Source organism: Podarcis pityusensis, assembly GCF_964106645.2.
Source record: "Podarcis pityusensis genome assembly, chromosome: 3".
Classification (NCBI taxonomy): domain Eukaryota; kingdom Metazoa; phylum Chordata; class Lepidosauria; order Squamata; family Lacertidae; genus Podarcis; species Podarcis pityusensis.
The window spans coordinates 12,439,197-12,462,557 of NC_138026.1; the positions used below are offsets into that span (position 1 = coordinate 12,439,197).

General features: G+C 44.2%; 1 protein-coding gene across 14 annotated transcripts in view; it reads left to right on the plus strand.

Annotated features, from left to right (window-relative positions):
* The window catches only part of PLCB4 (phospholipase C beta 4), a 235,918-nt gene that overhangs the window by 105,814 nt on the left and 106,743 nt on the right, over positions 1 to 23,361 (plus strand). For 9 of the 14 annotated variants that reach the window (XM_080998990.1, XM_080998986.1, XM_080998985.1 and 6 more), the window contains one exon: positions 4,751 to 4,803. The exons of 3 other annotated variants lie outside the window; for them this stretch is intronic. The gene's annotated coding sequence lies outside the window, so the exon portion shown is untranslated. Of the gene's footprint in view, positions 1 to 4,750; positions 4,804 to 15,944; positions 16,219 to 18,410; positions 18,499 to 23,361 lie in introns of those variants that run through there. 2 more of the 14 variants (XM_080998992.1, XM_080998983.1) reach the window with 2 other exon arrangements.

Consider the following 23,361-nt stretch of genomic DNA (forward strand, 5'->3'; position numbering starts at 1 on the left):
GGAACTACATTGCCTACATTGCCTTTCTAAAGGCTTTGTTGTTTGGGGGCTTTTGTTTAAATGCAGGCTGTTTGGATTCTAGCTGGTTTGCAGTCTGCTCCAGACATAACCTAAATCATTTTACTCATTAGAGCTGTTATACCCACCCACCCACCCAAATCTTGTTTTTTCCAAGTTGGTTTTAAGATTGCGTTTTCAGCAAAGCACACAACCTTAAAACACTTATGTGACATTGTGTTGCCTACGCTGATGTTGATGCTCCCTGTTTCTCTTTATTACTGCTTTTTTGTGATAGCATGAAAACATAAGTAAGATCTGCGGTGCTTAGGAGGGACAGCATTGCAAAAGAAACTGGGTTTTGTGCCGAAATGCCCGTGCAGCTGGGCTCTGGGGGTTTTCTGTTTTCGAGTGCAGCATCGCTGCTGTGCTACAAATCAGTTATGAAACCTTGAAAAACAGAATAAGACCAGGGAGGTGCAGGTCTTTTTCCAGTGAAGAAGCGCAAAGCCTGGCAAGGCATGAACGTGTTGTGTGCAACTTTTCTGGATCATGGCCAGTGGCTGTGGTTGAAAGTCTCTGCAAAGAGCAAACTGGGCACTATCCATGTTCTTGCTTGGCAAAAGGTTGTCGCTCATTAAGATGAACTAGCAAATAGCTATTGACTTTGTTGTTGCCCGTTCCAGGAAAACAAGTGAGAGACGCTGGCATTTCGAATCAGGGAACTTGTGCATTTGTATGTGTGATATAGCCTGCACCACTAGGGTATGCCATTTTAGGGGGTGAAACTTAATTTTTGCAAATTTACCAAGGGAGGGATTTTAAAATAGGTTCTTGTCTGTGAAAAAAATCAAATCTGCTCCTGTTTTTACGGTAGGACAGCATTTAGCTTGGTGGTTCCTCTTTCTGACCATATTCTGGAGAGCCAGTGTGGTGTAGTGGTTAAGAACGGTGGATTTGTAATCTGGTGAACTGGGTTTGCTTCCCCACTCCTCCACATGCTGCTGCTGGGTGACCTTGGGCCAGTCACACTTCTCTGAAGTCTCTCAGCCCCACTCACCTCACAGAGTGTTTGTTGTGGGGGAGGAAGGGAAAGGAGAATGTTAGCCGCTTTGAGACTCCTTCGGGTAGTGATAAAGCGGGATATCAAATCCAAACTCTTTCTTTCTTTCTCTTTAAGGTGCAGCACCCAAAACTCCATACAGTATTCCAAGTGTGGTTGCAACATAATATTTGCAAAGAGGCATTATGATATTGGCAATCCATTGATGGTGGATTTGTTTCCTAACGTTTGGATGCTTGTGCTGTATGATTATATTTTTATAGGGAACTCTTTAGAAAGCTACTTGAGATTCTGTTGCACAGCATTACTCTGAAGCAAGAAATTCTTCTGTAACTGTACCTTATAGCACACAATATAATTGTAGCGCTTAGGGTTCCTACAATGGGGAATTGGAGACAGATTGTCGTGTTGACATTGGCAGTGGGAAACCTAAATGTTTCTCCACTCAAGTTTTTGTTTTCTTTTGCAATAATTTAATATGCAGACCTTCAGAGTCATGTCAGAAATATATATACTAAGCTTTGTTTTTGCCTTTTTCGGTTATTACTCCTAGACATTTGATCACTTTAATGTTCCTGTTCGGAAAATAAAACCATGAGCGTAATGTGCAACTGAACCTAGTTTTAGCCATTAAGAAGGGAATGGGAGTCAGATCTGCTGTTCACATGAGCTTGTTTTGTCCTGGATTGTCAGGACCTTTTTAATGTTGTGGTGTGGCCATCTTCAGAACAGTGGAATTCAAAGTAATGCTGTTACAATTATTACGTTAGTGCAAGCCTTTCTACTTGCCAGATGGAACTCAGTAGTGTGCAGTCAGTGAACTAGGGGGGCTAGTCTAGTCCCCTAAGGGGTCCAACAGCCCTCCTGCCACATTCCCAAAGACCATCTGGCTTCAGGAAGGAGTGAACATGGCTCCAGCATCCTGTCAGAGCCCTGGCGCCTCCTTCCTAAAGCCCAGGAAGCTTCTGCCCAGCTTAGAGTTTAGTGCGTTACATTTTAGTGTTCTTTGACAATCTACTTCTTCAATAGGCTAAAGGTATTTTTACACTGAGGATCTTCAAGGCCTGAGTGTTGTCTGGCTCTGTGGCAAAGCAGCCCAAAGCTCAGGCTGGGAGCAGGGCAAGGCAAGGCAAGGCTGTGTTGCTTCAGCAACAAACATACTGAGACTGAGCTCTGCATAGTGATAGCAGTTGCATCCCAACTATTAGCCCTGTCTGGACCATAAGGTGCTTCTTCATCTAAAGGGGCCCAGCCTGCTTTGGTAGTCTCCTACTGAAGGGAACAACTGAGTCTCTGGTTTCACGGCAGACTCCTGGGAGTGTGAGGACAGCAATGTATACCTGAAGCGACTCCTCCCCCATCGTTCAGCCCGGACACTGAGATCCAGTGCTGAGGACCTTCTGGCGGTTCCCTCATTACGAGGTTACAGGGAACCAAGCAGAGGGCCTTCTCGGTAGTGGTGCCCGCCCTGTGGAATACCCACCCTTCAGATGTGAAGGAAATAAGCAGCTACCGTATCTTTAAAAGACATCTGAAGGCAGCCCTGTTTAGGGAAGTTTTTAATGTTTCATGCTGTATTGTTTTCAACACTCGATTGGGAATCGCCCAGAGTGGCTGGAGAGACTCAGCCAGATGGGCGGGGTATAAATAATAAATTGTTGTTGTCACATCTTCAGGCTGGAGGGTCACTGTCCCCACGGGCTGATCTGGTGAAGTGCTCTTGGGATTGACCCCTCTAGAACCCTTCCCCTTTTGGCTTGGAGTCCTCTTCCCTCATCCCCTGAAAGAGGGGGTCCAATTGTGGGTCTCTGACAAATGCGTTCCTCAACACACCTAAGAACTCTGGTTGCACTTTCCCGATGCTTCCTCGCCCTTCCATGCAACAGGTGCATGGACCTCTAGACTTGGCTATACAGTCTACAACAGGCTTCCTCCAACTCGGCCCTCCAGATGTTTTTGGCTTACAACTCCCATGATCCCTAGCTAGCAGGACCAGTGGTCAGGGATGATGGGAATTGTAGTCTCAAGACATCTGGAGGGCCGAGGTTGAGGAAACCTGGTCTACAAAGTAGTAGAAGTCAAAGGGTGGACTCAGGTCACCCCACCCCAATGTCTAGGACCCAGAGCACTACCTTAGGAGTACTCTTAGGCTCGAGGAAGCACATGGCCATGCCACAACTTACTTTTGAAACTCCTTATTTGTTTCAGAAAGGGTTTCCATGTGGCATGAACGGCTAGTGTCTGAGAAACACAAGCCTTATGCTTCCGTAGTTGTATGTTGCTAGTTGCAAGGTCCTTTGGATCCTGACCAGTGCGTCTTGCGTTCCCAGTTGTGTGCAGGAAGCACAGCAGAATCAAAGGCTTGTGCAGCATCACTTACACTAGATGCCATTGATTGAAATCAAAGTGTCTCAAATACATTTCTGAATTGGAGATAAGATTGATTATAACTGTGGGTTCCATCTATCTATCATCTATCTATCTATATCTATCTATCTATCTATCTATCTATCTATCTATCTATCTATCTATCTATCTATATCTATCATCTATCTATATCTATCTATCTATCTATCTATCTATCTATCTATCTATATCTATCATCTATCTATCTATCTATCTATCAATCATCTATATCTATATCATCATCATCTATTGTTATCTATCCTGAAAAGAGCTCCTTTCTATGTTTTTTTTTTAAAAAGGGGCGCATATAAATAACTTATTGAAACAGACCTTTTAAAAATCCTAAATTCTTTAGTCTAAAAACAATATGAATATTAGTGGGATTTTTGCTTTTGGCTATAGGTAGAAAGCAACATCTGACTGACAAAAAACCACCTTCTCTTTACCTGGGACATTCCTGAATCCATACAGAGAATGTTCCATATATAGGTAAATATTATATGCGAAGGGTGTTGTCAGGCGTTGTTTTCTGTATAATGGCACGCGTGTGCATATACCTGTAACACTTTCCCTGTTCTTTGGGTTTGACAAGAAATGTTTGACCAGATGTAGATGAAGAGTTTGGATTTGATATCCAGCTTTATCACTACCCGAAGGAGTCTCAAAGTGGCCAACATTCCCCTTTCCCTTCCTCCCCCACAACAAACACTCTGTGAGGTGAGTGGGGCTGAGAGACTTCAGAGAAGTGTGACTGGCCCAAGGTCACCCAGCAGCAGCATGTGGAGGAGTGGGGAAGCAAACCCAGTTCACTAGATTACAAGTCCACCGCTCTTAACCACTACACCACACTAGATGTGAATTGTGCTACGCCCGACCACCATAGTCTTGACTAGTCTTTCTTTAATTGAAACACATGTCTAGCATTTTCCCACTTGTGGTTTAAGGGGAAATGTAAGCAAATCTTTTTTCTTTCTTTTTTTTTTTCCTTTGGAAGTGATTGCATAGTGCCTTATATATAATGGGAAAGCAATGGCCTGTTTTCACTGATCATTAGTTTTATTTCTTAAAAAAGAAATTGTTGTGCATTCTGTTCTTCATTTTGTGTGTGTGTGTGTGTGTGTGTGTGTGTGTGTGTGTCTGTAAACTGTCTTGGGTCGTTTTGAGAAAACTGACCAAGAAATGCTAGAAGAAATTAATAACGGTGATAATGTTTTGATTTATAAAGATGGCTTTGCACAATGGAGCTTCTGTAAATAACACTTTTCACTATTTTGCTTCTTGCAGAAAGAAAAGTATCCCTGGTCACTCAAAGATAACAGTTGGATAAGTGCTACTTGGTAAGTTTCCTGTTTATACACAATGGTGCAAACTTGCCACCATTGTATGAATCATAAACCATGCTTTGGGAGTTTTGGGAAGTATGTGGGGATGCTAAACAAGAGCTCATGTTTGATTTTATTGGTGTCAGTGTTGTAAACAAAAATTGCCCTTTTCCCTTATGGGGTATCCAAGAACCCATATAGAGTCCTTACATAGGTTCCTTATTGGTAGGAGAGAATAACACAGGCCAACCAGAGAATACTGAGAAGCAAAGCAGCTAGTAAGCTTGATCTTTATTGATCTGTTGCAACAGGGTGCTCCCCTCACCCACAGGAGAGAGGAGGGACCCAGAAAAATGGCATGCAAGGCCTTATAAAGACTTTTGAAATTCCCATCCTGTAGATCAAGACCACCCCCAGAAACATCATACATACATCACGGAAGGGGTGTAACCCTCAGATATATCTGCCCTCAGATATATCACACCTACATCACAGAAAAGGCGGTCTAAAACAGAAATTTGAATATTGTTTTCTCCTGTTGTTGGATTGGATTGCCTGGGGAGCCTACCCATTCTTTTGTAGTGATAAATACTTAGTTCCTGGGCCAGGTCACAGGCTCACACCCTATTCAAACACAGACATACCCTTAAGACAGGATTTGTGAAGGAAAAGACAATGGGGAGGCTTTTCCACTTTGACCTTGCAGAGAAAACCTTTGCTCATTTTAGGAATCAAAATGGCTTCAGGTCGGTCTTCCTGTGCTGATCTATGTACGTGCGGTTATGAACATTACCATATATCTAAGACCTCAAAATTCCTATCACATCAGGAAACTTTAGCATAGATGGTATGCATTGCTTCAGGCAGGGATTGCCCTCCTGGCTCTTGAGCTGAAACTGGCAAAAGCTCCTTTAAGCTAGCTTGCTCCTTCCAGCTAATTACCTGGTTACAAAGGCATCAGATTCATCATAGCTCCTTATACACAGCAAGAGAACAGGCTATGAGCAACAGAAGGTGTCAAGGGTTATAGCAAGTGAATCTGGCAGCATCTGAAGGAAATCTCAGGAGGCAATTTATTTTTGCAGCTCTAATCTAATATATCACATTGCTACTTTGGGCTGGGGAAGCTTGTACTCCCTTGGTGCTGATTGGAGAAACTAGACTTGCACATCTCACAATATGTATATATCTTTGGAGAATGATCTCTCTGCTACCAGCTATCAAGGGAAATATGCGTTGCTGTCATCTAAAGGTAGTATCAGGTCTGATTCCTGAGTGTTTTTTAATCCGTTTATTTATTGCGAACCTCAGATCTCTTGGCTGGGTCAAAATTTAGGATTATGCCAAAATGACAAAAATGATGGGAAGAATCAGAACTCAAGAAGACTAAAATTTTATTAAGGAATGGGGAAATTTTATCTAGAAACCACTATAAACAGTTAAAATCGTTAGTAGGATTGGGATAACATTCGTAGTTTAATGGTGAATTTTGGATATAATAGAGATGTAAATGATTTGGATTATTATAAAAGATGCAGGAGGAAATTACTAACAATAGGATCCTTAATGGGGAGGAAGGAAAAGGAAGTCCAGGGGATTATTTGCAATCTTGTTTTGTAAGAATCTAAAGCTGCAGTCCCAGCCTTGCTTACCTGAAAGTAGGCCCCATTGAAATCAAAAGGACCTACTTCCTGAGTAGACATAGTTAGCATTGTTGTGTAAAATTACATCAGTAGTAGTTTTAGAAGCCTGCAAACAAAGGTTTGGCTGTTGGGAGGGGCATAACTTTTTCCAGAAAGGGTGTGTTGTATGGAAGAAAACATGGACGCTTACTGGTTTGCACAGTCAACTCTGCCCAACGTTTCTGTTTACCAACAAGTTAAAGCCCCATTTAATGGTCTTGTTCTGACTTGGCTTCATATGTCCCCATGTAGCCAAATCTCAACGTAGTACAGTGGTACCTCTGGTTATATATGCTTCAGGTTACATACGCTTCAGGCTACAGACTCCTCTAACCCAGAAATAGTACCTCGGGTTAAGAACTTTGCTTCAGGATGAAAACAGAACTCATGCTCTGGTGGTGCAGCAGCAGCAGGAGGCCCCATTAGCTAAGGTGGTACCTCAGGTTGAGAACAATTTCAGGTTAAATTTTATCATACGTGGTGGGATTGTAAGAAGGTGAAGGGCTTCTGGGAAATGATATACAATGAGATGAAAAAGATGTTGAAATATACGTTTGTTAAGAAACCAGAGGCTTTTCTTTAGGTATACAGTGGTGCCCCGCAAGACGAATGCCTCGCAAGACGGAAAACCCGCAAGACGAAAGGGTTTTCTGTTTTGGAGGCGCTTCGCAAGACGAATTTCCCTATGGGCTTGCATCGCAAGACGAAAGCCCATAGGGAAATGCTGGCGGTCGGGAGCAAAGACTTTCGCCCACAGCCGGCCTTCAGAAGAGGACCTCTTCTGAAGGCCGGCTGGGGGCAAAAGTCTTTGCTCCCCCCCGCCTGCCTTCCCCCCCGCCTGCCCCGGGCGATCTTAAAATGCTGGTGGGCGGGAGCGAAGCGTTCGCTGCCGACCCCCAGCATTTTAAAATCTCCCCGGGACAGCAGAGAAGTCTCTGCTGTCCCGGGGAGATTTTAAAATGCTGGGGGTCGGGAGCGAAGCGTTCACTGCCGACCCCCAGCATTTTAAAATCTCCCCCTGCCCCGGGGAGATTTTAAAATGCTGGGGGTCGGGAGTGAAGCGTTCACTGCCGACCCCCAGCATTTAAAAATCTCCCCCTGCCCCGGGGAGATTTTAAAATGCTGGGGGTCGGGAGCGAAGCGTTCACTGCCGACCCCCAGCATTTAAAAATCTCCCCGGGACAGCAGAGAAGTCTCTGCTGTCCCGGGGAGATTTTAAAATGCTGGGGGTCGGGAGCGAAGCGTTCACTGCCGACCCCCAGCATTTTAAAATCTCCCCGGGACAGCAGAGAAGTCTCTGCTGTCCCGGGGAGATTTTTAAATGCTGGGGGTCGGGAGCGAACGCTTCGCTCCCGACCCCCAGCATTTTAAAACGCTGTTCCGAAGCAGGGCGGGGGGCGGGAACACCTGCCCCAGCCGCCCCACTTCGGAACGCTGTTCCGAAGCGGGGCGGGGGGCCGGGAACACCTGCCCCAGCCGCCCCACTTCGGAACGCTGTTCCGAAGCGGGGCGGGGGGCCGGGAACACCTGCCCCAGCCGCCCCACTTCGGAACGCTGTTCCGAAGCGGGGCGGGGGGCCGGAACACCTTCTGAAGGCGGGCGGGGGGCGAAAGTCTTTGTCCCCCCTGCCTGCCTTCCCAGGGGCTTTTAAATCGCCCCGGACAGCGGCGAAGTCCTCCGCTGTCCGGGGCGATTTTAAAATGCCGCCCGCCAGCATTTTAAGATCGCCCGGACAGCGGAGAAGTCCTCCGCTGTCCTGGGGTTTTTTTAAAATGCTGGGGGTGGGAAGAAAAGCCCTTGTCCCCCCCCCCCAGCCTTCAGAAGAGGTCCGGGGACAGACTGTCCCCGGACCTGGTCTGAAGGCGGTTTCCCTAGGAACGCATTGATTGATTTTCAATGCATTCCTATGGGAAACCGTACATCGCAAGACGAAAAACTCGCAAGACGAAGAGACTTGCGGAACGAATTAATTTCGTCTTGCGAGGCACCACTCTACTAGGAAATGAAATAAATAGAAAGGATTGTAAACGTTTTCAATATGCAGTAACAGCAGCGAGAATACTACTGGCCCAAAAATGGAAACAGGAACAATTGCCGACGCTCGAAGAATGGAGAATGAAATTGATGGATTATGCAGAACTGGATAAACTAACAGGAAAGATCAGATATATACGAGATCAAAAGTTCATCGAAGACTGGGGAAAATTTACAGATTATCTGAAATGTGTATGTGATGAGCAAATAACGCTAGTGGGATTTCAAGAAGCTCTGTGAATGTTAGAGGACTATTGTATTGATGAAAACTAAGAAGTGAAGGTTTATAAAATGCAATATAAAATTAGGAAATGCGTTTTTAAAAATTTGAATAATGGATGATTGTCAGAGAGGTTGAAGGAAGTCAAAAAGGGAAAATATGTGACAAATTTAAATTGTATATTATAAATGTATGTTGGAAAATTTAATAAAAAAATATATTTCTTTTAAAAAAGAGAACAATTTCAGGTTAAGAACGGACCTCCAGAACGAATTAAGTTCTTAACCCGAGGTACCACTGTATTAAGAAGCTAAATCCTAGGAACATGCCTTGTACCTGCCTTAGACCATTGATTCTTTGACCGTTGGCCCAGTAAGCTTGGTTTCAGCCAGGAATTCCTCCTGGCCCTACCTGGACTTGCTGGGAATAGAAGTTGGGGCTTTCAGAGGAAGTGGTGGCCTCACATTGGCACCCTGTTGGTCAATAAAAAGGGGGGGAATGGCACCCAGTAGCAATGAACATGTTGGCCACTGCTGGTAGGTGGGGCAAACCCTTTGCACTTGTTCATAGGCTGCCCCAGAGACCACCAAAATGCCTCCCCATCTCTGCTGCCTGCCAAGTTGGGGTGAGCACTTATCTCACCTGTAGAATTTCCCTTGCCTGGTCCTCCTGTTACCGTCACTACAAGTTCTCTGCCTCCTTTCCCCATCTCTAGAAGTTGCGGATGAGATGGCTTTGCCACAGCATCACCTGTGAAGAAACGCATGAGGGCGGATTCCCCTTGTAAAATAAAATAAAAGCCAGCAGTTCTCTAGAGCTGTGGCTTCATTCGTCATCAGTAGACCTCGCCTCTTTGAATTAGTCCTGAATGCTTTCTTGCTCCATGCCTTTTGTACTGTGGGAACTTGCACGTTAATAAAAATAAGGGGGTTGCAAATGGCCGATGTTGTTTTCACCCCTTGCAAAGGCTGCAAGTAGCATTTAGGGTAAATAAAGCCCTTAAAGATCAGCACAGATAACATCCTTAGTTAAACTAACATCTGTAGCTCAGTAACACTGTCTGTTTGACTTGGGTTTTTGTCAGATTGTGTTTGATTCTGGAAGCTATGTGGAATGTGAGATCACTCTGCTGCTTTGATAATTGGTCACTGTAACTGTTATGTTTTCAGGTAGTTATCACTACCTGTTCTTTTTTGCATTTTATTTCCCTCTGTACTCACTCCTCTAAATTTTTGTTGCAAGACTAATATATATGATCGTTAAAATAAAGAGGATTTCCTTTAATGAATCTCAGAAGTGCGTTAAGAAAAGTGGCATGCTTAGTGGAGAGGTCATTTTAAATTCCACACAGTGATACACTTGCACAAGAATTTGTGTTTTATACTCTACATGCTTCATGTCTCTAATGTATGTTTTATACTTTTGCTAATTCCATCTCCTGGATATAATCTGGGCTTTTGTGAAACCAATTTGCAGCCATGTTTCAGGTCTTCCAGGATTTAGGAGTGAAACGTAATTCTTATAGATGAAATCTTCCCTGTTTTGCAATGTTAACTCTTTTGATTCACAATACACAATGATATTTTCCTCTGCTTATTCCATTACAAGTGGGTTAATTGGGTTAATGCCCCAACAATTGACGGTATTTCCTTTGAACCATTGTTTTTGGATGATGGAATGGAGCATTAAATTGTGCAATGCTCCTTTCCTGAACGACCAACCAGGAGGCACAAAGTTTGATTTAGAGAAAAAAAAGTTGTTAGTTTTGGATAACAGCCCCCACTCGAAACCGGCAAAATTGCCTAGATGCATTATGCATTGACTTTAATGTCTTATTGACCCTGAGAACAATGTCTGCCTTATCTGATATCAAGATAATCTTGCTAAGAGTGGGAGGTTCCCTTCTTATCTTTGGAAAAACCTTCCAGATGTTGTCTGCTTGCATATAAGCTGTGCCAAGGGAGGTGTAGTCTCAGATGAATGCTGGCAACTTTGCTCTTAAGCAAACTGCCGGCCTCAATGTTTTGCCTCCAAAGAGTTCACTGCAAACTTTTGCGAAGATTTCCACACTATATGAATGTTTACATGTCAGCTGAATGAACTTTTAATTTATTGTTTTAAGGTATCTCCTACTTAGGGACGTGGGTGGCGCTGTGGGTTAAACCACAGAGCCTAGGACTTGCCGATCAGAAGGTCGGCGGTTCGAATCTCTGCGAAGGGGCGAGCTCCTGTTGCTCGGTCTCTGCTTCTGCCAACCTAGCAGTTCGAAAGCACGTCAAAGTGCAAGTAGATAAATAGGTACCGCTCCGGCGGGAAGGTAAACGGCATTTCCGTGCGCTGCTCTGGTTCGCCAGAAGCGGCTTAGTCATGCTGGCCACATGACCCGGAAGCTGTACGCCGGCTCCCTCGGCCAATAAAGTGAGATGAGTGGCGCAACCCCAGTCGGCCACGACTGGACCTAATGGTCAGGGGTCCCTTTACCTTTACCTATCTCCTACTTAACCGTGGTCTGTAATGTTAGGGAAAACTTACCATGATGTGTGAACCAAGCCATTATGTCTAAATACCTAAACGTCACAGTTTGGAGTTGGCTCAAAGAGTGATCCAAACCATGGTTTGCATTAATCACAAGAGTTGTGCTTCCTTGCATTTTCAGCCTTTGTGTTTACAAGCAAGTCTCCTTGGTGCCCTTGTTCTTCTGGGGGCAAGGCTTGACAAGGGAAATCACTTTTTCAGTGTACAGTTGGATTCTTAACCATTGTTTAGGAAACAAAAGAACAGTTAAACATTAACTGTATGGCCCAGTTAATGTTACTAGAGTGAAGCGCTCACATCCCCAGAATTCCACCAAATGCATTTGCAAGTTGTAATGTTGCTCTTGGAGAAGATCCTTTGAGTCTGTAGTGATCAGGCAGCTTAGCCATGGTGACTGGCTGTTCTAGGATGGCAAAAGCCGTATGTGTCGTTGAACAACAAGATCCATCTGGTTGCACTCCATTTAGGACGGGTGCTTTTGGAGAGGAAAGATTAATGAGCATTTTATTAGAAAGGCCTTTTTGTTTTTCCCAGCTGGCCTTTATGTAATCTGATAATGCCACGAAAATTGATAGTAAGACCATATCTAATAAAACCTTGCTCTCCTCCCCATTTGTGTGGTACTAATCACTAATGCATCGACGTATGCCGTGCTTTGTTTTGTTAGAACTGATTTTGAGTCTGAGATAATTAAAATATCTGTGTGTGCTTTAAGTTGGAAGGTTTACCTTAGGTTTTTAGTGTCGGAGAGGAAGCCCGGTTTAATTGCAGCAGTTTATTTCTCACTCCCCCTCCCCTTTGTATTTCTTGGCCTCATTTGGCAGCTGCAGAATGCAAGATACCTGTTCTTTATTCTGGGTTACCTTCCAATTTGTATGGATTGACAGTATTTATTTCAGGCTTGAGGTTGGTCTGAAGAGGTTTCTGTGGTGATTAATGATGTCAGAGAAGAGTGACATCAGAGTGCTGTTTGCGAAAAAGCGAGCTTAGGTAATCTTACCCTGGAGATGCAATGTTTCTGCTTTTCAGAGCAGAGAAAAACAGCTTCCCTCTAGTAGTAAACACTAAGTGCTGTGAAAAGTGTTCTCCAGAAGTATCAATCTGCGGGGCTGGAATGATAAAGGTGCTAAAGGTTTGTGTGTGGCAGGGCTGGCCCAAGACATTTTGCAGAGCAGAACATGGAGGGTCCCACCCAGGGCCGGATTTAGGTTTGATGAGGCCCTAAGCTACTGAAGGTAATGGGGCCCTTTATACGTCCAGCTGTCCTCTGTGAATAACAAATTTTCCACTGTTTTTTGTGTTGAATGTATGCTATATGGTAATTTATGGACCTAATAGGGATCTAACCAGTGATATTTTAGGGGACAGGCTAGCAGGCAGGGCCCATTACTTACATCATAGGAGCCTACACAACACAAAACACTGTTGCTGTATATAGCTTTTATTTTATTTGTTTTTTATCTTATATTTTGGAAATGTACATCCAGTTTTTTCCCCTTTAAATCTTTTTTGGGCCCCCAAGAGAGTGGGGTCGTAAGCTATAGCTTGTTTAACTTATACGTAAATCCAGCACTTGTCCCACCACTCCAGTCAAGGTACATAGTACCCAAGGCTCTTGAGGGAGAAAATCCCACTCCCTGGCAGTAAGACTACTATAATAATAAATTACTCAGATAAAAAATTTCTGCCTCTTTGATAACAACCCAAATCAGCTTCCTGGTGCAGTCATCTCACTCTGCCTAATGTTAGGATCAGCCCTCCTTTTTGAATGTAAACTCTTAAAAAAAAAAAGAGTTTACAAAATGGAGATGTTCCAACCTAACCTTAAGTAATGAAAATGACTGCTGAAGACTGATAGGGACAGTGCTATTTTGCTATTTTTTTTTTTAGTCAGAGCTAATGAATTGCCATGCCTGTGGGACGCAGGTGGCACTGTGGTCTAAAACACTGAGCCACTTGGGCTTGCCGATCAGAAGGTTGGAGGTTCGAACAGTGGCGGAACTTCATGCTCTGGCATGGGGGGGGGGGCGGAGAGCAGGTGTGGGAGTGGTGTGGTGCACATCCTGGGGGTGGTACGCTCCCCCCCGCACTTCTCTTCCTCTGCCAGTGGGTTCAAATCCCCACAACAGGGTGAGCTCCTGTTGCCCTGTCCCAGCTCCTGCCAACCTAGCAGTTTGAAAGCACTCCAAAAAGTGCAAGTAGATAAATCGGTACCACGTTGGTGGGAAGGTAAACGGCGTTTCCGTGCGCTCTGGCTTCTGTCACGGTGTTCCGTTGTGCCAGAAGCAGTTTAGTCCTGCTGGCCACGTGACCTGGAAAGTTGTCTATGGACAAATGCCAGCTCCCTCGGCCTGAAAGCGAGATGAGCACCGCAACCCCATAGTTGCCTTTGATTGGACTTAACAGTCCCTTTTACCTTTACCTGCCTTTTGTGTACAAATAAATGTGGTTGATTCATTAGCTTGTTATTATAGAGCTCTGGTAAGGGAACCTAATATGCAGGAACAGGAGAGTAAAAGCAAGTTAAGAAACCCCAGTCTGGTCCAAGGTGCAAAGGACATAATTCTCATGAACATGGTGAGCAATGTGTTGGCGTGCCAGGCATTGTCTCCTTGTTATTCAGGTGAACAGCAGTTGTGGGCTGGTACATTGGCCAGTTTCTCTCTCCTTCAGCATCAGCATGACATCACAATGGCCTGTGTCTCTCCTTCTGGTTGGACACATCTGTGTGAGAACACAGTGGCCAGTCTGTGAAATAGGCAACATCAGCATGAGATCACAGTGGCCAGGTTTTCTCCCTCAGGTGGCTAGCATGGGACACAGTGGGCAGCCCCTGTCCTTCAGGCAGGGAGCATCATCTTGTGGGGAGAGGCATTCATTCATCTTCATTCCTCTTCCACTCAGGCAGGCAGTAGCATGTGGGCAGAATATTTATTTCTCTTGTGGAAGCTGCCAAAAGCAGGTACAATCTCTTTCTCAGTGCGGTGGGCTTAGTTGGGAGCAGATGGTGGACCCTGTATGTTCTTCTCTTAGTGAGGTGGCCAGCAGAAGTATGAGTGTAGTGGTCATCTCACTGAAATGGGCAGCAGCATGTGGACAGAGAAGCAGCAGGAAAGGCAAAGAGCAAGCAAGAAGGCAATCCATCTATTGCAGGGCCTCTCTGCTTACAGGAAGTGTACACGGGTGGTGGTGTGGTCTAAACCCCCGAGCCTCTCATGCTTGCTGATTGTGAGGTCGGCGGTTCGAATCCCCGTGATGGAGTGAGCTCCCATTGCTCTGTCCCAGCTCCTGCCCACCTAGCAGTTTGAAAGCACACCAGTGCAAGTAGATAAATAGGTACCGTAAACGGTGTTTCCGTGCACTCTGGTTTCCATCACGGTGTCCCATTGTGCCAGAAGCGGTTTAGTCATGCTGGCCACATGACCCAGAAAGTTGTCTGTGGACAAATGCTGGCTCCCTCAGCCTAAAAGCGAGATGAGCGCCACAATCCCATAGTCACCTTTGACTGGACTTAACCATCCAGGGGTCCTTTACCTACATTTCTGTGTGCAAATTAAGGCATCTACATCTATGCAGAGTTCTTGCTCCTCCCAGAGAATGAGTTAAGTTTAAAATCCTATCAGGTGAGGTAGCTAGCGTAAGCCATGATGGGCTTCCTCTGTTGCGCTTGCAAAAGCCCTCTGCTTTGCACAGCCTTCAGTAAAGTGAATCTGGAGTTAAGGGGCATGCTTTGGATGACAGTGTGGCTCGGCCATACATGGGAGAGGATGTGTTCTCCAGTAGCAGAGACTGAGCACATGTTGCTTCAGTGGGAGAGAGCAGTATTGTGAAGAGGATGCCAGGCAACAGTGAAGGAAGCTGATACTGTGACAACACAAACTGTGGTTAGATGTCAGCGTGATTATATAGTTGTGTATACAGTTGTTATATCATTGATTGTAAGCTGCTATAATAATGGTTGTGAAATGATTTAGAATCATTCCCTTGATTGTCAGAATAAATAAACCTGTGGCACTCCGAGAGGGAAAGGCCTTCTGAAAGGAAACTGAGATTGTCAGTTTCAAAGTGCCGGTTAATATTGATGATGATGATAATGATAATAATAATAATAATAATAATAATAATAATTTGTTTATACCCCACCCTCCCCAGCCAAGACCGGGCTCAGGGCAGCTAACACTGAATAGAAATACAGTAAAAACATTTTTTAAAAGTTGATAAAAATATGTTAGAATAGTTTAAAATGCAGCTTAAAATGCAGCCTCGTTTTAGTGGTAGCCTATAGATCAAAGTCATAAGGGGAGAAAACGTCAAATATTCACCGGGGCCAACTATCCATGCTGGTCCTACATGGGGCAGCAAAAAGAGCCGAGGGAAAATTTATATACAATTCCCATATAAGGGGTTCCATCAAAAATAAATAAATGAGAGGGGGGTTTAGACTGAGTCCAGCCCAAAGGCCAGATGGAACACCTCTGTCTTGCAGGCCCTGCGGAAAGATGTCAAATCCCGCAGGGCCCTAATCTCCTGCGGTAGGGCATTCCACCAGGCTGGGGCCAAAGCTAAAAAGGCCCTGGCCCTGGTTGAGGCCAATTTAACCTCCTTGGGGCTCGGGAATTCGAAAGTGTTGTTATTTATGGACCTTAACGTCCTCCGCGGGGCATACCAGGAGAGGTGGTCCCATAGGTACGAGGGTCCTAGGCCGTATAGGGCTTTAAAGGTCAAAACCAGCACCTTAAACCTGACCCTGTACTCCACCAGGAGCCAATGCAGCTGGTAAAGCACTGGATGAATGTGATCCCGTGGCAAGGACCCCGTAAGGAGTCTCGCCGCAGCATTCTGCACCTGCTGGAGTTTCTGAGTCAGCTTCAAGGGTGGCCCCATGTAGAGCGAATCACAGTAATCAAGCCTGGAGGTGACCATCGCTTGGATCACTGTAGCCAGATCGGGGCGAGAAAGGTAAGGGACCAACTGCTTAATACGGCGGAGATGGAAAAATGCTGCCTTTGCTGTAGCTGCAACCTGCACCTCCATAGAGAGGGAGGCGTTATATCCAAGCTCTTGACAGAGAGTGACTATAAGTGACAGATTGAAGATTTGGGATTGTAGCCCACTAAGATTTGCTCAAAGTTGACCCGGTGACATTATGGACCCAAATATGTCATGACCATTAATTTCAGTGGGTCTATGTTAAGTGTAAAGGGACGCGGGTAGCGCTGTGGGTTAAACCACAGAGCCTAGGGCTTGCCGATCAGCAGGTCAACGGTTCGAATCCCCGCAACGGGGTGAGCTCCCGTTGCTCTGTCACTGCTCCTGCCAACCTAGCAGTTCGAAAGCACGTCAAAGTGCAAGGAGATAAATAGGTATCGCTCCGGCGGGAAGGTAAACGGCGTTTCCGTGCGCTGCTCTGGTTCACCAGAAGCGACTTAGTCATGCTGGCCACATGACCCGGAAGCTGTACTCCGGCTCCCTCAGCCAATAAAGCGAGATGAGCGCTGCAACCCCAGAGTCGGCCACGACTGGACCTAATGGTCAGGGGTCCCTTTACCTCTTATGGTTTTAGCCCCTAAAGTTTGCCTGTTCTTTTGCAACCTCAAGGATTCTCCCTAGTGTATGATTTGTGCCATTTGGCTCCATAAGGATCCACACTTGGTGAATTCCATTTGCTTTAAATATTATGGCTATAGTAAAGGTTAGAAAATTGATTAGCATGACTAGACCCGATATATTTCAAATGGATGTTTCATAAGCAGATGCTTTAATCCCAAAGCTCATGTTGCTGAGACAGATATTTAAAATGGCTTGTGCTGTTTTGCTTTAAAGCAGGGTGGGTTTGATTTAAATCAAATCAATTTAAATCATGATTTAAATCACTAGTTAGTAAGACTTGATTTAAATCTTTTTTTTTTTTTTTTACAGAAAGACTCATTCTTGCTGGTATAATCTTAATATTTACAACCAGAGGAAGGTTTCATTTTTGGAATAATAAATTTTCAGAGTAGCTTTTACAGTTATATCAAAAATTACTGATTTGGTGATACTATTAGAAATACACAGACACATAATTATGAAATTATTGTGAGGTTTAATAAGTTAACAACTTTTCTGCTGTACTTTATCAGAAGGAGAAAAATAGTCATTTCCTTAACAACAATTTAAACAATTTATTTAACTAAAGCAATAACATTACAGCATATGTATCCATGTTTGTTAACTGATGTGGTTAAATGTTGTTGTTGTTTTTAAAAAACTTAGACTGAGTTTTAGCACAAATGAAAAACTTAAAACAAATCCTTATTTCCTGGAATATAATGTAACTTAAATAGAAAACTATCTTTAGAAAGATTTTTCCTCCAAAAACATTTAATTTTAAAAATCTGATTTAAATAAAAAGAAATCCGATTTAAATAAAAAAAAATCTGATTTTTAATTATTGTTTAAATTTAAAAAATGATTTTTATCCACCCTGCTTTAAAGATACCCTTGCAGAGCATCATGCTAAGTTTTCATGCTGAATAAATACCTTCCAAAGAAATGACAAGGTGTGTTGGTGACTTTATGTCTGTTTTTGAACTAAGGCTTTTAAGGAGTTTGGTTAAACGGTGTCCTCAAGAGTTGCAGCGAAATCTACGAAGTAGTTGGCAGGGTGCAAGCCATTGAAGTGCCCCATCTGTAACTTCTACATCCAGGCAAAATAGGTAATGGTTGAGTGAAGGTTTTGCTGCCCTTTTCGTACAGCCAATGAGTTTCTTCTGAAGATCCTATCCTTTCTCTCACCAAGTTGCCTAAGCAACCGCTTGAGTCTCCCCTTCGTAAGCAGTCACCTTGACTGGAGAGTGAAAAAGAGAAGCCTCACAATTCATCAGAGAAAAGTGGAAGGGAGAGTTGCAGATTCCCCGCGCCCAGAGGAAGCCTGTGTGGCAGATGTTTTGACGGAGAGAGGGCTATTTATCTGCAAAGCACAGGACAGAAAAATACAACCAAGGAGGATCTGCCAAGGGGCATTTTACTGTCTAATCCAGGAGCCCCTGGGGGGAAAAACAGCTCTCCAGAGTTCTGTCATATATTGGGGTCCAGGGGGGGTGTCAATATAAAGTTGGCATTCTTCTTGCGGCATTAGAAAGTTCTCCTGTTTTCCCTTTCTGTTTAAGGGATAGACAGTAAGAAACATAGTGCTCCCTCTGTGATGGGAGATACAGTCCCCAAGGATTCAGTTGAAAAGAAAATCTCCTTTAATCTGTGAGTATAACGCTGCTGGCGTGCTTGAACATGATAGCCATGTTCAAATATATAAAAGGATGTCACATAGAGGAGGGAGAAAGGTTGTTTTCTGCCGCTCCAGAGAAGCGGACACGGAACAATGGATCCAAACTACAAGAAAGAAGATTCCACCTAAACATTAGGAAGAACTTCCTGACAGTAAGAGCTGTTCGACAGTGGAATTTGCTGCCAAGGAGTGTGGTGGAGTCTCCTTCTTTGGAGGTCTTTAAGCAGAGGCTTGACAACCATATGTCAGGAGTGCTCTGATGGTGTTTCCTGCTTGGCAGGGCGTTGGACTCGATGGCCTTTGTGGTCTCTTCCAACTCTATGATTCTATGATTCTAGTTGTCCTGTACTTTGCAAGGGCTACACCGTCCTTGATTTTTGAGCACAGGGAAGGGCAGCGCAGAAATGTGCAGGAAAAGAAGCCCCAGCAGATGAGAACAACAGAAAGGTGAAAGGTAAAAGGTAAAAGGTAAAGGTAAAGGACCCCTGGAAGGTTAAGTCCAGGCAAAGGCTACTATGGGGTTGCGGCGCTCATCTCACTTTCAGGCCAAGGGAGCTGGAGTTTGTTCACAGACAGTTTTTCTGAGACATGTGGCCAGCATGACTAAACCGCTTCTGGCGAACAGAAATCGCGCGGTGGCTGCAGCGGGAGGCCCCATTAGCTAAAGTGGTACCTCAGGTTAAGAACAGTTTCAGGTTAAAAACAGACCTCCAGAACGAATTAAGTTCTTAAGCTGAGGTACCACTGTACAAGGAACTCCTGACATGTCCTGGTTTTCATGTGTAAAAATGGCATCAGGGGGAAATTTGCCAAATCGGCAAAATGTCAGGGAAAACTTGGATGTATGGAAATGTGATGGAAAAAACAGCTGGTTGGTTCCGAAAACAGCTCAACAATCTTGGTGTGTTTCACCCCCCCAAACAAAACTCTGACACAGTGACGTAAGCCAGAGTGCATGGAAATGCAGGTGGCGCTGTGGTCTAAACCACTGAACCTCTTGGGCTTGCCGATCGGAAGGTCGGCGGTTTGAATCCCCGCGATGGGGTGAGCTCCCATTGCTCGGTCCCAGCTCCTGCCAACCTAGCAGTTCGAAAGCACACCAGTGCAAGTAGATAAATAGGTACTGCTGTGGCAGAAAGATAAAAGTCTTTCAAGCGTGCAACAAACACAAGAATACTTCTTGTTCAAAAACTGAGCATTTACAGTGGTACCTCGGGTTAAGTACTTAATTCGTTCCAAAGGTCCGGTCTTAACCTGAAACTGTTCTTAACCTGAAGCACCACTTTAGCCAATGGGGCCTCCTGCTGCCGCTGCGCTGTCAGAGCACGATTTCTGTTCTCACCCTGAAGCAAAGCTCTTAACCTGAGGTACTATTTCTGGGTTAGCAGAGTCTGTAACCTGAAGCGTCTGTAACCCGAAGTACCACTGTATTCCATAGCTCTTCAGCATACAACAAGTGTTAGGCTTGCATCCTTAATTCTGTTGCTGTATTCTCATGGTGTTTTCACCTTGGGAATCTGTTGCTCTGAAGTTCCCCCTTGACGGTTTGCTCCTTGGCAAGGTCCCAAAAGGAGCTGAGCTGAGTCGAGCGGGGGGGGGGGGGGATCCATCTCGTTTACAGTAGCATCAGTAATCCTGTGTTTTGCTTTCTCTTGGCATCATTTAATTTTGCTGTCCTCTTAAGTTGCACTTCCTCTTAGTCAGAAGGAAATTAGTTTCCCAGTTTAAACACAACTCAGAATTGTGAATTGGACTGTAGCCCACTTTAGATAATGATCTATTCAGAGGTTCTCCTTGATTAAAGCTGAACCAGTTTGTTTTGTTCAATGGTTTATTTGAAATATTCATATCTTGCCTTTCAGCCTGACAATGGGCACTGAAAGTCACCAGAAGGTCAAGCTCAATTTACTCCCCTATGGTGGGATCCCTACATGGCTATGAGGGACACTGGTGGCGCTGTGGTCTAAACCACTGAGCCTCTTGGGCTTGCCGATCAGAAGGTCGGCAGTTTGAATCCCCACGACAGAGTGAGCTCCCGTTGCTCTGTCCCAGCTCCTGCCAACCTAGCAGTCGGAAAGCACGCCAGTGCAAGTAGATAAATAGGTATCACTGCGACAGGAAGGTAAACAGCGTTTCTGTGCGCTCTGGCTTCCGTCACAGTGTCCCGTTGTGCCAGAAGCGGTTTAGTCATGCTGGCCACATGACCCGGAAAGCTGTCTGTGGACAAATGCCAGCTCCTCAAGCGAGATGAGTGCTGCAACCTCAGTCACCTTTGACTGGATTTAACCATCCAGGGGTCCTTTACCTTTTACCTTTTTAGTTTTCTGAGAATGGTGGTCGAGCCTCTAGGAGGAATTCATTGTAGCACTAAGTTGGTCGTTTCACCAACACAAGTATTTCTGCTTTCATGATGGAACCATTTCCCCTCTCTGCCCCCATGCATATTATTCTGGAGCTTCTCCTGACATCCCACCCTGAATCAGTGTGGAGTCTCACAGGAGGGGAAGAGCAGGAAAAGGCCTGTTTTGCTAAAAGAAGTCCTTGTGTGGTCTTCAGCTAGTGGGACTCATTAGTTGAATCCAGCCATATAAGTTCAAGAGCGGCACTTGTGGAATGACGTGTGGCACACGGCAGCACTGTGTGTGTGTTTAGAGGGTGGGGGAATTATTGTTGTTGTTGTTGTTGTTGTTGTTATTTATTTATTGAATTTATATATTGCCCTATACCTGGGGGTCTCACAGAATAAAATCAAGATATAAAATCACAACAACCCAATATCACCCCCCACAAAAAAAACACATTTTAAAAGAGCATAGGACACAGATAGCAAAAAACATATAAAATATCAACAGTTAAAAAGTAATTAAATTGTAATAGAATTTTAGAAAAAGAATATAAAAACAAATCTGTTAAAACACAGAGAGTAAAAATAGCACAGGACTATTAGAAGTTTGTACTTGATTTTTTTTATTTAAAAAACACTTAATAAGAAAATAAATAATAGGCGTAAATAATAGAGGAAAGGTTTTATAACCATGAAGGCAGGAGCTGGGTAATATTCTTTAGACTTTCTGCATGGAGAGCACTGGTGGAGGACTGGAAAAACAACATAGAGCAAAGGGAAGAGTATTGGAAAAACCTAGATTGAGCATTTAACCATTTTGAAGAAAGATTGTACACACAACTGACAGACAGATCACTGGAGGTCCCTTTATCTATTTCTGTCTCTTTCGTCTCCCTTTTATCTTCCTTGGTAGTTTTGTTATTATTATTCCTATATTATTACTCTGTCTCATTAAGTAAGAACTGTATACAGTGGTACCTTGGTTCTCAGGCTTAATTTGTTCTGGGAGTCCGTTCGACTCCTGAAACCTTTCGAAAACCAAAGCACGGCTTCCGATTGGCTGCAGGAGCTTCCTGCACTCAAATGGAAGCCCCATCAGACCTTCAGCTTCCAAAAAACGTTCGCAAATCAGAAAACTTACTTCCGGGTTTGTGGCGTTCGGGAGCCGATTTGTTCGACAACTAAGCCCTTTGAGAATCAAGGTACCACTGCACAGATAAAAGTGAAGGGCAATGTCGACTAGGGCTGCCATATGTCTGTAATCTCCTGGATATAGCTGGGATTCATCCACTGAAAATGGCTCCCATGCAAAATTATTGAAAAGTGGCAAAAATGTCCAAGACAACACTTGTGTGTATGGCAGCCCATATCTGAACTGTTGGGGTTGTTGTTGTTTTGGCAATTTTTCTAAAAAAAAATAAGTTAGAAACTTCTTCTTCTTCTTCTTCTTCTTCTTCTTCTTCTTCTTCTTCTTCTTCTTCTTCTTCTTCTTCTTCTTCTTCGTTCTGCTCAACAACTTTGCCTCCCCTCCCCTTTGTGTCCAGATCTTCACTTTTTGAAAAATGACAACCATAGTTCGGACCCTGTGTGAGAGGCCAGTAAGGGGAGATCATGAGCCCAGGTGAGAGGTGGGAAGGCACATCTTCCTCTATAGGGGATGAAAGTTAAGATACAGTGACGAGGGAGGATCTTGTAGATTCTTTTCCCGTTCCTTCTTCCTTTAGATCCTTTCTTTCCTGTAGATTAGCTTGCTCCTTTTATTGTATTCTGAAAACTTCAATAAACATCCCCCCCCAAATAAGTTACGGACACTTAAACTATCCCAGTGCACTCTCACCCAATCTATAATAGTGACTTCTTCTTAAAGCATCATTTAACAGTATACTTGTCTGTAACTGGTCCTCAGCATATGGGTTGTCTATTATGATGTAATCCAATGTTGTTTAGAACTGTCACCATAGCTTATGTAGAGAAGCTACTTGAGAGTGAATCATTAAGCTCATTATTTTCTACACTGACTTCATGATTTTAGGCAGGGGTCTTTCCCAACCAGACCAGGAATTGAACAGGAGAATTCTGCATGCAAAGCATTCACTCTGCTACTGAGTTTGGAATAAATCAGCATTTATTAGTTCACTGAACAACTGTCGGTGTCTGAGGTTTCTTTGAGTGCCGGGTCATCATGTACTTAGTTTGCAGCTAATGACAAACTAACAAAAGTGGGCTATCTATTGATCATTTAACAAGTGGTGTCAAACCTTCCCTTCTAATTTATCTCCAGTGAAAGATAATTTCACTTTTCTCTCCTACATTTTCACCCTCTGTTTATTACTACTCTGTTGGTGCACAACACACAGGGCTGAAACAGTCATGTTGACGGCCATGTGCAAAGCCCATGAAAATGTCCCACCTGTGACCTGTCAGATATGAACACACTTGCTCTGGAAGCTGACGCACTTGCATGCCAGCTTTAGGGGGCTCTGAGTGGATG